Source organism: Prionailurus viverrinus, chromosome B3 (genome assembly GCF_022837055.1).
Source record: "Prionailurus viverrinus isolate Anna chromosome B3, UM_Priviv_1.0, whole genome shotgun sequence".
Lineage (NCBI taxonomy): Eukaryota > Metazoa > Chordata > Mammalia > Carnivora > Felidae > Prionailurus > Prionailurus viverrinus.
Genome location: NC_062566.1, coordinates 58,028,071 through 58,042,412, shown reverse-complemented (window position 1 = coordinate 58,042,412; position 14,342 = coordinate 58,028,071). Strand labels below are relative to the sequence as shown.

At 45.1% G+C, this 14,342-nt stretch overlaps 1 long non-coding RNA gene across 1 annotated transcript; it reads left to right on the top strand.

Annotated features, from left to right (window-relative positions):
- The first annotated feature begins 743 nt into the window (after positions 1 to 743).
- Positions 744 to 4,205, top strand: LOC125168637 (uncharacterized). The gene is made up of 3 exons (XR_007153229.1): positions 744 to 826; positions 3,135 to 3,267; positions 3,898 to 4,205. It is a non-coding gene; the product is annotated as an uncharacterized LOC125168637 (long non-coding RNA).
- Positions 4,206 to 14,342: the final 10,137 nt, after the last annotated feature.

The window sequence follows — 14,342 nt, the reverse complement described above, 5'->3', positions numbered from 1 at the left end:
TACAGCCCAGCAAGGTAAGTAAAATTATTCCCATTTTATGGATGAGGAAACTTTCCTGAAGAGAGGGTGGAGTTGGGATTAAAACCAGCTCCCTGTAATGTTTGCGCCCCCCAAAGGGAAACATGCATCTTCATTCAGCTCTCTAGCTCATCGCAAGTGCTGATAAGCACTGTGTTCATTTTCTCGGAATGTTGTACCCTTCATCAACCGTCTTTCCCAACGTTCCACAAGTGATCCTGTCCACAGGGCCTCCGTCCAGCTATTATAAAACTCACCAGGTTTGCCCCCCACCGCCCCGAGAATCAACTTACTCGTGGTGCCGGACTCAGACGGCATATATACTAGATTTTAGTTCGGGTCCTCTGAGCAGCAAATGTCAAGAGAGAATTAGACAAGCAAGGGATTTATAGGAGAAAACAGCTGTGAAGGATAAAGGGGGAAGGAGCAGGAGTCACGAGGAAGAGCCTGGCACCTGTGAAAGGAGAGCGGGAAGGGAGAATTGGGTGAGAGGAGTCTCATATTACAGTGCCGCTCTAGGAAGATCCCAGCAAGGCCAGTGGGGAATACCAGGCAGATTGCCTGTTGGAGGAGCCCTCCTTCGGGCAGAAAGGGGAGGGGGTGGGGGCCTAGAGCACTGAGGCAGGCTGGAAGGTACAGCAGCTGGGGGCTTGGTGCTTCTCACAGCTGGTTCTCTCCAAGGGAGGTGTGAGCAGGGTACCTCCACGGCTGCCACACAGCCCCAGCTTGGATACTCTGACTTATGGGTATCGCTTCCCTTCGGGTCTGTGATGACCTTTTCAACAACCAGAAAATAGCTGTTGGCCTAGTAAGAGCCTGTAGATGGGGCGGGGGGGGGGGGGGGGGAAGTGGGGGAGGATCCTGAGGTAAAACTCTGCCCCGTGACCTTTCCCTGGCTTTATAGCAAGACCACTGCCCCTGCCTTTCATTTGGAAATTGGAAGACATATAGCATCACCATGCCCAAATGCCCATACTGTAATTTTCAGGGTGTTTTCTCAGCAGTTTACCCACCTCACTGCAGGTTTTGATTATCTTTGGTTTGTGTCATTGTCGTTAATTGGGTGGCTATTGCTACCTTCACCTAGCTTCCATCTCGCTTAGGCTTGCAGCCGTTCAGCTGAGAACAGAGTCACCCACACCTCCCAGGGGATATAGTCTAGGTTTCTTCCCAGTGTGATCATTCAGCTGGACTTAAACTCGGGGGGGGGGGGGGCAGGCTGAGAGGGAAGCGATGTTGCCCTCAAGGGAGCTTCCAGGGACCCGCATGCCCAGGAGTACCTCGTCTTCTGTAGCATCCCCCTACTGAGCTCGTCAGCCTGTTACTGCCTGGTCCTGGACCCAACTGCATAGAGACAAAGAGAATCACAGCATCCGTCCTGATTGTGCCATTGTGAGGGGACAAGAAGGACCAAGGTCAGGCCAGGTCGTCCCCTACCCCTCAGCCCTCCAGTGGGAAAGCTGTGCTAGTGGGTACAAGTGTCCAGTAATAAAAAGGGAGCTGTTCTGAGAGATGAAAGAGAGAGCTGGGCTAACTATAGCAGGAAAGCCAGGGGAAGAGCCAGCCCCTGGGAAACTTTAAGGGAGGAGTTTTTGATTTTTGTCTCCGAGCCTAGCCTCAGCCCAAACACCCACAGATAACAAAATGAATTAGATGGGGGGCTGGGGAAGCGATGGGCACAGAGGAATAAAACCACAAGGAAGGGGACTCATAGTCACGTCTTGGATACCTGGAACTCCCTGAGGCTTTTCTCACCTACTGACCTGTTAACCCCTCCCTCTTCTGAAATCCCATGGTCCCTAGTACACACTTCTAGAAAAGTTTTCAACCCATGGGGTTACCCTATAGACTGAGGGTTTCCCACAGGAAAAGGCCAGGCCTTGTTTTGCTTTGTATTTGGTACATAGTAGGTGCTCAATAAAGGTTGAATAAATGGAAAGTCAGATGATTGGCTGGATGAAATCATGGATGTGTGTGAATGGAAAGGTAGACAGAGATATATAGATGGATAGATGGATGGATGAACAGACTGACATAGAAAGGTGGATTGGTTCATGAGTGAGTGCATGGATGGATGGTGTGTGTGTGTGTGTGTGTGTGTGTGTGTGTGTGTGAATGGAATGATGATAACTAGGTGAGTAAGTGGATGGATGGATGGGTAAATGGCAGCAAGGGAATAGAGGAAAAGGAACTTCTGCAGAAAAAGATATCAGGAATCACAATGGACATCTGGCAGTTAGCATATTGCTTATTTTTTTTAAGTTTATTTATTTATTTTGAAAGCATGCAAGAGTGCTTGGGGGGGGGGGCAGAGAGGGAGAGAGAAGGAGAGAGAGAGAAAATCCTAAGCAGGCTCGGTGCCGTCAGCACAGAGCTCCACATGGGGCTCAATCTCACAAACCATAAGATCATGACCCAAGCCAAAAGCAAGAGTTGGACACTTAAACAACTGAGCCACCCAGGCACCCCTAGTATATTGCTTCTTAAAAGGAGAAGAATGGAAGGAAGGAGAGATGTTCCACTAAGGAAACAATAGCAAAGGTTTGAGAGGTGGAGGGAGGAAGCAGCCCAGACAGAGCTGGAATGTCAGCTCAGGCAGAGCAGGAGAGAAGGGGTGTCGCCTGAACTGGCAGTAACGTAGCCAGGTAAGAGAGAGCTGTCTTGAAAAGTGGAACCAAGGGGCGCCTGGGTGGCTCAGTCGGTTGTGCATCCGACTTCGGCTCAGGTCATGATTTCATGGTCCGTGAGTTCAAGCCCTGCGTCAGGCTCTGTGCTGACAGCTCAGAGCCTGAAGCCTGTTTCAGATTCTGTGTCTCCCTCTCTCTCTGACCCTCCCCCATTCAGGCTGTCTCTCCCTGTCTCAAAAATAAATAAATGTTAAAAAATTAAAAAAAAAAAAAAAAAAAAAAAGAAAAGTGGAACCAAGAGGGGCTCCTGGGTAGTTCAGTGGGTTAAGTGTCCAGCTCTTGATTTCGGCTCAGGTCATGATCTCACAGTTTGTGGGTCAAGCCCTGCATCGGGCTCTGCGCTATCAGTGCTTGGGATTCTCTCTCTTTCCTCTCTCTCTGCCCCTCCCCCTTCTCTCTCTAAATAAATAAATAAACATTTCTTTTAAGTACAAGATTCTTGAAGAAAAAAAAAAGAGAAGAAAGGTGGAACCGAGAGAGGAGCCCGGGAGGTGAGGAGCAGCCATGGGAATTCTCCAAAAGGAAAACCTCCAACAATCGAAATGGCATCACTAAAGCCGAGGTAAAAGGGGGCTGCATTCACTTGTTCCTAACCCGTCCAGGCTGCCTAGAGGAAGTGGGTATCAATCTCCAGTTGTTATTAGGGAGGGAGTCCCTTGAGGTATTAAGGATAATGAATAACCTGATTCCTGCCTTCCAGTCCAGACTCTGCCACAAGTGTCTAATGATCTTCCTAAGTCCCTTCTCTGAGCCTTAGTTTCCTCACATGGCACCTTCACTACTATGAGGACTTGTGGTCCACGAGGAAAGGAGATTTCCATGGCATAAAACTTGAACAGAGGGCTGGAGGACAGCAGAGGGATAAGAGCTTAGGAGTCAGGAGGTCCTGAGAAATTTGCTCTCTTGCTCAGACACTTACCAGCTGGGCCAATTGAACAGTCCTTTCTGAGCCTGTTGCCCCACAAGTGAAATGAGCAAACTAACTAACATCTATCCCGAAGAGTCGTGGTGAGGTTTGGAAATTAGCCACAGGACATGCCTGGCACTCATTGAATGGAAGCGAATATTACATAGAAGGGATTCGTCAGGCTGGTGTGTGCACTTGGGCAGCACGGCCCAAACACAGCCTGGGTCTCCCAGAGGAAGGAGCACCTCTTGTTCATTCTCACAAAAGTATCATCTGCTCTTCAAGGTCTGCACCTGGAAGGCCGCCTCCAGCAAGCCTGGGATTAAAAGTGTCATTTCCGGCTCTAATGTCTTCCCGTCCACAGACGGACGAGCAGTCTGCAGACCAGGCTCGGAATATGGCCTCCGACCCAGGCTGGGTGGGCTCAGACATCCTCCTCCCAGAGCTCCCTCTCTGTCAGGGAACACTGTCATCAGCCCTTGAGGGACCAGGCAGAGTAGGGAAGGCTCCAGCAAGGCTCCAGCACCCTGAGTCCTGCCACCATCCTGTGTCAGAGTCGTTCAGCTGTGCTGCAGCCACTCTGTGGTTTAAGAAATCATTGCCACGTAGATGCAAAAGTCAAATAATCATAAGAAGCTAGCATTCATTAACTGCTTTTTTGTACCAGAAAAGAGATGTCTATATACCTTTTCTCCTATTTTTTATTCTGAAAATGTTCAAACCTACATAAAAGTTATGCAGTAGTACATTGAAAACCCGTACATGTGGGTTCATCGGTTTGCATTTTGCCACGTTGGTTTTATTTCTCTGTGTATGTATGTTTTACTAAACCATTTCAGAATAGATCACAGACATCCCAGTGCTTCACCCCCAAAATATTTCATCATGTGTCTTCTAAGGAAAAGAACTTTCTGCTCTATAACCCAATATATAATCAAACCTAAGACATTTTACATTAGTACAACAGTGTAAGTCCACATTCAAATTGTCTAGTTGTTCGGATAATGTCTTGGGATTTTTTTTTTATTTTTATTTTTAAACCCAATCAAGGATCATGTACTGTCTTTAGTTGTCACGACCCCTTAGTTTTTAGTCTTCTTTCATCACCAAGCATTTCCCACCATTTTTTCCCTTTGGTCATCCATGCCGTCCACATTTTGAAGCATCCAAACCAGTTGTTTGCTGAATGTCCCTCAATTCAGATTTTCTGACGGTTTCCTTGTGGTTAGATTCAGGTTGACCTGCATGTTTGACCTTCCTCATGGCTCCCTGATTGATTTTACTACCCCATTTTACAGAAACAGAGGTTGCCACACAGCTACTGAGAGGCTGACCTAGAATTGGGAGCAGAGAGCTTGGTTCTCAGTCTGGGCTCAGGCTCCAAGCTGCCAGGAGCAGCCGTGAAGTCTTACCAGTTGGGTTCTTATGACAGATTTGTTATCAGCCCCTTGTAGCACCTTGACCATGGATAGAGAGCAGATTTTGGCAGGAGCCAGTAAGGGGAGAAGAAGTACACCCCAAGGGAGGGGGCACTTCCAACACACCCTGTAGTAAGCCCTAGCCTCCAGGTCAGCCCAGCCTGGAACCCCCAAAAGTTCCTTTAGGGTGTTTTATGTTTTGGATTTTTTTCCTTTTGGCTGTTTTAGAAATTTGACTTTCTGCATCCTAGGCCTCCGGGGGAAATGATGCATCACAGCATGCACGCATGCACACACACACACACACACACACACACACACACACACTCTCACCACGTGCCTTACACTACCAAGGATATAACGATCTTCTGGAGACCATCATCACTGAATGCTGTCCCGTTGCCTAGCAACCCTAGGGCATTTCAACCCTTCCCAGCCATAGGGTAGGTAGAGAGGGCAACCATGTGACTGGCTGGGTACCTCTTGCTCTGGAGGTCTCCTGCCCCTGCTTCCTTATGTCTAGTTGCCTAACAACCAAAGGGGTCCTTGTGCTCTGGGGGGTTCCACTCCTCCTCATAGGGGATGAGCAGAACCTCCTTAGGGCTTCCTCTTGGCTTGGGAGGGCCACATGGTCCACTATAGAATGTGGGTCTCCTTGAGGGAGGGGTTCCAGGGAGCTAAAAAGGAGGGCACATATCTCCCTTTGCAGTGAATCTTTGAAGGGAAAAGAGTAAAAGGAAAATATCCAGGTAAGAGCCTCACCATTGCCAAGACAGTTAAGCTTCTTGTGGTTTGGTGGTCAGGGGTTCAGAGACCCGCTGGCCGAGAGCACAGGGTTTGGGTACTGACCATCTGCCTCTTTGAAAGGACAGAGATGGATAATCTATGTACCGGGAAGCTCATTAAACATCCAAGCCTACAGTTAATCTCGAATATGTGTGTATAACTTTTTTTTTAATGTGTGTATAACTTTAACCATTTTGGGGGGGCATAAGATTTAGGCCAAGGGTTCTTGCCTGGGGTCTGTGGGGGAAAAGTTACATCTTTGTTTTCACAAACCTCTTCTGAAATGTATGAAATATTTTGAGGTGTTACAAATTCATAATTTTATGAAAGAGTAAAATTGGTGACTTTGTCATAGAAATCACAGATATTTTGATATCACTTTACAGTTGTTGAAGATATTACAGCCATCGGTTATGCTCATCACTACTTAGAAATTATAAGGTATTAGACCAGCCATTATTAGATCCTTAATGTGTTCATGAAGAAGCACAAATCCAGATCACGCTTTCATTTTTTAATATTTTGATAACTAAATGTCGATATAATTGGTTTCCTCTGCGATCCTTTCCGTTTTTTAATACAATTATTCTGAGGCTTCACCGGGCCGCCACACGGAGCTGCAGTACCAAAAACAAAAACAAAAACAAAAACGGTTAAAAGCCTCAGGTTTAGCCTATGGAAGTTTTGTCAAACTAAGACCCAAGGAAATATTCTGGGGAGTTGCCTCATTTTGAATGTTCAGTGTGGATGGTAACATAAACAAATTATTGTACACTGTTCCTGAGGGTTTGAACAACTGCCTTAGAATCGAGTACTGACTGACACACCAGCCGTATCAGCTTGTGAGTTTGCATTTACAGCAGTGGCGATGCCAAGCAGCTCCACCCGAATTGTTCCATTCAGATTAGAAAAGAACAGAAACGGGGGGTCTGGCTGGCTCAGTTGGTAGAGTATGTGACTTTTGATCTTGAGGTCGTGAGTTCAAGCCCCCGTTGGGTGTAGAGCTTATATATTTTTTAAAAAAGTTAAAAAAGGGGTGCCTGGGTGGCTCAGTCGGTTAAGTGTCCAACTTCGACTCAGGTCATGATCTCGCAGTCCGTGAGTTCGAGCCCCGCATCGGGTTCTGGGCTGACGGCTCAGAGCCTGGAGCCTATTTCGGATTCTGTGTCTCCCTCTCTCTCTGACCCTCCCCCATTCATGCTGTCTCTCCCTGTCTCAAAAATAAATCAACATTAAAAAAAAAAAAAAGTTAAAAAAAAAAAGTTAAAAAAAAAAAGAGAGAGAGACATGTAATGTGAAAGTACCAACAAGAAAAGAAAAGTGGCTGGGAAGTTGGTAGGACAAAGTGTGCTGAACTCCAAGAAGCTGCCCCCATCAGTCAGCAGCATAGTTAGGTCTGTAGAATTCTGCTGCAGGAACGTGGTACACGGTATCATTTATCCCATAAAATTGATGCTTTCAGTTTGGATCGTTTGTAGTTGAACGTTTGTTTGAACTTGTAATTTTGTTTTGGTTTTCGCACTAGTGTGATAACTATTAGTGGAAGTGTCCTCAGCTTCATGTTTTGTACTTGCTTGATTAGCAAGTTACCGCCAGATCTGGGCATTTTTTCTTCTCCTTTAATGGGGGGACGTTCCTCAAGGGTGAGAAATGCTGGGTTGCGGTACTCACTGATAGCTCTTCGTATTTCCTTCTCTAGTTTATCTCGTTTTCTTTTGAAGAATGACTGAGTTAGGGTCTCAAGCATGAGAATGACTCCATTTCAGAGGCTTCCCAGATACAGGGTTAAATAGCAAATTACCTAGTAATTTCTGCAGATGGCAAGCGTATGTGTGATTCCTTGATTTGTCCAAAGTCACTCTCCCACACTGTGAGGACTGAAGCATATAGGTAGTTTTATTCTGTGGGCATTTTGGACTATGTTTGACTTTCTCAAGATAGGGCTTCCTCCTCTGACTTCAGCTCAGGTCATGATCTCACAGTTTGTGGGTTCGGGTCCCGCATCGGGCTCTGTGCTTGACAGCTCAGAGCCTGGAGCCTGCTTCAGATTCTGTGTCTCCCTCTCTCTCTGTCCCTCCCCAGCTTGCACTCTATTTCTCTCTGTCTCTCAAAAATAAATAAACGTTAAAAAAATTAAAAAACAAAAAAGATAGGGCTTCCTTGAGACATAAGCACTAATCATGAAGTGAGGGAACCCATACTTTATGAAGTCAAGGGGAGAGGCCAGGCTGAACATATGGTGAATAAAATATTCTTCCTTTCCTAATCTACTCCGGAAAGTATTTAAGTCATGTTTCCTACAGTTTGATCAATTGATCTATCAATAGCTATTCTAAATATGCCATATATATATATATATATATATATATTTTTTTTTTTTTTTTCCCTTCCTGTAGCAGGGCCTGAACATTAGAAAACCTACAAAGTTGGGACATCTGGGTGGCTCAGTCGGCTGAGTGTCTGACTTCGGCTCAGGTCATGATCTCACAGCTTGTGAGTTCAAGCCCTGCGTCAGGCCCTGGAGCTCAGAGCCTGGAGTCTGCTTCAGATTCTGTGTGTGTGTGTGTCTCTCTCTCTGCCCCTCTCCCACTTGTGCCATGTCTCTCTCTGTCTCTCAAAAATAAATAAACATGAAAAAAATTTTAAAGAAAACCTACGAAGTTTCAGAGGGTTCAGCTTTAAAGTCAGTCTCAAAAAGTCACAAGTAGTGATTAACTTTGACCTTCTTGAGGATCACATATCAAGCAATTTACCCGTGCTGCTGTTTTAAAATAGCAGGTAACTCTCCTCAGAGTCCCACTCAATGTGGCAATGTCATTCCCGGGACGAAAGGCTACCTTCCCTCAGAGTCCCAGCTACTCACATTGCCTCTGCGCTGCTGGGGCCGCTTTTCCACCTGTCCTGGTGACCTCGCTCTCTGTTTGCAGGCTACTCAACAGCCTGGGGAGTGGCAGCCAGCCCTGGACAGTGCCCTTGCCCTTGGCTGTGCCCTTCCTTGGGGCAGCTTCCTCTCGGCCCTGCCTTCCACCACCCTGCTAGCACATACTCTCTGCTGCCTGTGACCTTACCTGCAAACCAGCCTCCCGTGCCACCACACCTGACCCCTAGAGCTTGGGATAGTTTTCCTTCTATCATGCCAGCTCCTGAAGTGCTGGAGAGCTCGGTTTTACATTCCTTTTCTAGAAAGAACTTGGAAAAGAAGTCTCCCAGGGCCTGGCTGGAGGATACTGCATGAGGAACGTCACTCAGGGCAGGATCAGAAAACGTTCCTAGACAAGGAGTTCTTTCACATGTCCCTGTGGTAAAAAGCACATAACCTGAACGTCCCCTCTTAATTTTTTAAGGGTACAGTTCAATGCCGTTGACTGTATGCACATTGCCGTACCACAGATCTCGAGACTTCTTCATCTTGCACAACTGAAACCAAACCCATTAGACTATAGAACTCCCTGCTTCCCTTCCCTCAGCTTCTGGCAACCTCCATTCTACTTTCTGTTTCTATGAGCCTGACGCCTTTAGATACCTCATATAAGTGGAATAGTGTGTGATTTGTCTTTTTGTGGCCGGCTTATTTACTCAGCATTATGTCCTCAAGCTTCACCCCTGTGGTAGTATACGCCAGGATTTCCTTCTTTTTTTTTTTAAGCTGAATAATAGTCCCTTGTATGTAGATACTGCATTTTGTTTATCCTTTCATCTGCTGAACATGACGGTTGCTTCCACATGTTGGCCATTGTGAATAATGGTATCATGGACGTGGATGTACAAATATCTCTTCAAGATCCTGTTTTAAATTCTTTTGGATATATACCTAGAAGTAGGATTGCTGAATAATAAGGTAGTTCTGTTTTTATTTATTCAAAAAAAATTTTTTAATGTTTATTTTTGAAAGACAGAGAGAGACAGAGCACGAGTGGGAAGGGGGTAGCGAGAGAGGGAGACCCAAAATCTGAAGCAGGCTCCAGGCTCCGAGCTGTCAACACAGAGCCGGGTGCAGAGCTTGAACTCACCAACAGCAAGATCATGACCTGAGCTAAAGTCAACACTTAACTGACAGAGGCACCCAGGGGCCCCTATTTTTATTTTTTTGAGGAACCTCCACACTGTTTCCTATAGCAGCTCCATTATTTTACCACCCCATCAAGAGTGCGCAAGGGTCCCGATGTCTCCACATCCTTACCAACACTTGTTATTTTCTGTTTTGTTTTTGCTTTGTTTTTTATAGTGGCTGTCCTAATGGGTATGAGGTGACATGTCATTGCGGTTTTGATTTGCGTTTCTCGGATGATTAATGATGTTGAGCATATTTGCATGCTCTTGTTGGCCATTTATTTAAAAAAATTTTTTTTTTCAATGTTTATTTATTTTTGGGACAGAGAGAGACAGAGCATGAACGGGGGAGGGGCAGAGAGAGAGGGAGACACAGAATCCGAAACAGGCTCCAGGCTCTGAGCCATCAGCCCAGAGCCCGACGCGGGGCTCGAACTCACGGACCGAGAGATCGTGACCTGGCTGAAGTCGGACGCTTAACCGACTGCGCCACCCAGGCACCCTCTTGTTGGCCATTTATAAATCGTCTTTGGAGAAATGTCTGTTGAAGTTCTTTATTCATTTTATTTTTTTAAAGCGTATTTCTTTCGAGAGAGAGTGCGAGACAGCACATGCAAGCAAGTGCAGAGGAGGGACAGAGAGAGAATTCCAAATAGGCTCACCGCTGCCAGTGTGGAGCCCAGAGTGGTGCTCGAACTCACAGACTGTGAGATCATGACCTGAGCCGAAGTCAGACACTTAACCAACAGAGCCACCCCGCACCCCATGTATTCATTTTATTTTATTTTATTAAAAAAAAATTTTTTTTAACCTTTATTTATTTTTGAGACAGAGAGAGACAGAGCATGAACGGGGGAGTGTCAGAGAGAGGGAGACACAGAATCTGAAACAGGCTCCAGGCTCTGAGCTGTCAGCACAGAGCCTGATGCAGGGCTTGAACTCACGGAGTGCAAGATCACGACCTGAGCCGAAGTCGGATGCTCATCCGACTGAGCCACCCAGGCGCCCCCATGTATTCATTTTAAAATTGGGTTATTTGTGGGGTGCCTGGGTGGCTCAGTTGGTTAAGTGTCCGACTTCAGCTCAGGTCATGATGTCATGGTTCACGAGTTCAAGCCCTGAGTCTGGCTCTGTGCTGACAGCTCAGAGCCCGGAGACTGCTTTGGACTCTGTGTCTCCCTCTCTCTCTCTGCCCCTCTCCCCTCCCCCCTCAAAAATAAATAAACATTAAAAATTAAAAAAAAAATAAAATTGGGTTTTTTTGTTGTTGAATTGTAGGAATTCATTATGTATTCTGAATATTAACTCCTTATCAGAAATATACTTTGCAAACATTTTCTCCCCTTCTATTGGTTGCTTTTTTTACTCTGTCGATTATTTCCTTTGTTCCACAGAAGTTTTAAGTTTGATATAGTCCCATTTGTCTATTTTTGCTTTTTGTTTTGTTTTGCTTTGCCTCTACTTTTAGTATTGTATCCAAGAAATCATGGCCTGTCCAATATCACAAAGATTTCCTCCTTTGTTTCTTTCTAGATTTATAGCTGCAAGACTTATAGTTAGGTCTTTAATCCATTTGGGGTTCCTTTTTGTAGATGGTATAAGGTAAGAGTCCATCCTGATTCTTTTTCCTTTCTCCCTTGTGTTGTCACCCTTGTTAAAAGTCATTTGAGCATAGGGGTGCCTAGGTGGCTCACTCAGTTAAGCATTTGACTCTTGATTTCAGCTCAGGTTGTGATCTCATGGTTTATGGGTTTGAGCCCGCATTGGGCTCTGCAATGACAGCTGCAGAGCCTGCTTGGGATTCTCTGTCTCCCTCTCTCTCTGCCCCTCCCCTACTCACTCTCTATCTCTTTCTCTCAAAATAAATGAAAAGAACATTAAAAAAATCATTTGAGCATAGATGTGAGGGTTTATTTCTGGGCTTTCTATTCTGTTCCATTGGTCTGTATGTCTGTCTTTATGTCAGTACCATACTGTTTTGATTACCATAGCTTTGTAATATGTTTGGAAATCAGGAGGTGTGAGGCCTCTAGCTTTGTTCTTCTTTCTCAAGGTTGTTTTGGCTGTTTAAGGTCCTTTTTAAAAAAAAAGTTTTTTTTCAACGTTTATTCATTTTTGAGAGACAGAGACAGAGCATGCGCAGGGGAGGGGCAGAGAGAGGGGGAGACACAGAATCAGAAGCAGGCTTCAGTCTCTGAGCTCTCAGCACAGAGCCCAATACGGGGCTTGAACTCACAGACTGCAAGGTCATGACCTGAGCCAAAGTCAGACACTCAACCCACTGTTTTTTTTGTTTTTTGTTTTTTTGTTTTTTGTTGTTTTTTTTTTTTTTTTTAACGTTTTAGGGTCCTTTGAGATTCCACATGAATTGTAGGATTTTTTTTTTCTATTTCTGCAAAAAATGCCATTGGTAAAGCAGGTTCTTAACCTGTGGTCTCAGAATCTCTGGATGGCATTGGGGGTTCTAAGAACCCCTTGGAACTGTGTGTGTCTATGTCCAAACATTCTTATCTGGTCTCGGCTCAGACATCTGAGGGTTTTCAGGAGCCTACAGATTGGGTCCTGAAAGGTCCACAGAGGTCAAGAGTGATCGCCGTGGGCAGTCGATTTGTCACCATACAAGGAGAAACCACACATAGGCATAAAATCCAAAGGAACTCAGGGAATACACATCTGGCCTTAGTGTTACTTGATATTGTTACTGATGGTTTAGTTACCATGACTGACACTTTGGAAAAGATAATTGTTGTCCTAATCCATACTCTTGAAGCAGGCTTTGTTATAAAGAGCAACATTCCATTAATTGATTATGGCTACAGGAGTGTTTTGCCCTAAAATGGATGTCTCCTTTTTTCAAAACCTGTCCTTTTTTTCTATTTGGGTCTCTGGTGCCCTATCATCTCAGACTGTAAACCCTACAGGGCTTAAAGGACAAGTGTCATGTTTAATTGTCCCTGCCTCATTATATTAGGTATGGGAGTTTGGTAATGAAGTTGTTACTGTACGTGTTTCCTGCTGGTGTCCAACCAGCTTGGGAGAACCTTCACAATGTGTTGACACATTCTGTTTAGCCCCTGGTGTAGTTGGTTTTTTTTTTTTTTAAGATTTTTTGGGGAGGCTCAGTCGGTTAAGTGACTGACTCAGTTTTAGCTCAAGTCATGATCTCACAGTTCATGATATGGAGCCCTGTGTTGAGCTCTGCACTGACAGCATGAAGTCTGCTTGGGATTCTCTCCCTCTCTTTCTGCCCCTCGTCCCCTCGTGCTTGCTCATTCTCTCTCTCTCAAAATAAATAAACTTAAAAAAATTTTTTTAAAAAAAAAGGTTTTTTTAAAATAATCTCCACACCCAACATGGTGCTCAAAATCACAACCCCAAGATTAAGAGTCACATGCTCCAATGACTGAGTCAGCCAGGTGCCCTAGCAGCTTGTATACTTAAGCATAATGGGACGACACACTTTTCACAATAATTGTTAATGTAATCATTGTTGATGACACTGCTATGGGCTGAATGTTTGTATCCTCTCAAAATTCATTTGTTGAAGTTCTCATCCCCAATGTAATAGTATTAGTAAGGCAGGGCCTTCAGGAGGTAATTAGGTTCAGATGACATCATGAGCGTGGATCCCCTGTAATGGTATTTAGTGTCCTTATAAGATGAGGAAGAGACCAGAGCTCGCTCTCTCCTCCATGTGAGCACACAGTGAGAAGGCAGCCATCTGCAAACCAGGAAAAGAGCTCTCAGCAGACACTTGGTCTCCCAGTACCTTGACCTTAGACTTCCCAGCCTCCGGAACTGTGAGAAAGGAAAAGTATGTTGTTTAAGCCACTAGTCTATGCTTTTCTGTTCTAGAAGCCCAACTGACAAAGACAGGGACTCTTGACTGATAAAAACACAAGTCAAATAACAAGATCGTATACTTTATTTTTTATAATCCAAAGCACCCTTTTTGTCCTGGAAACTGCCACCCGGATTACAAACTTGAAGGTTGTGTTTCCTTGGACCAGCAGAGCAAATTTGCCCGTCTTGTGTAGGCTCCCTCCTCTGCCTTTTCCTTTGGCTAGAGTTGGTATGACTTTGTCTGCAGTCCCCCTCTCTCTTGAACCTCCGCTTTACTCAGGAGCCCGAGGTATTTTGCCAGTCAGAGTGTGCTATCACCATCATCTCTGGTCAGGAAAGCATGCATTTGTGCCCTGCTCATGAGCGAGCGCCTACCTTGGACCAGGACCATGCTGGTATTTCCCCAGAAGAATGTAAGTCACATTCAGATGATAACAAGCCTCATGAAGTTTTGATGATTATATGTGGTGGGGAAATCGAGAGTTATGCAGAATTTAAAAGATCACTGTAGGACTTTTTTCTTGATATTTAATGTGTCTTATAGATCTGAGTGGAAGACTAAGATAGTGGAACTATTCTTCCGAACTTATTTGACTACATAATCCCCTTTTTCACAGATCTGAGTCCACTTTG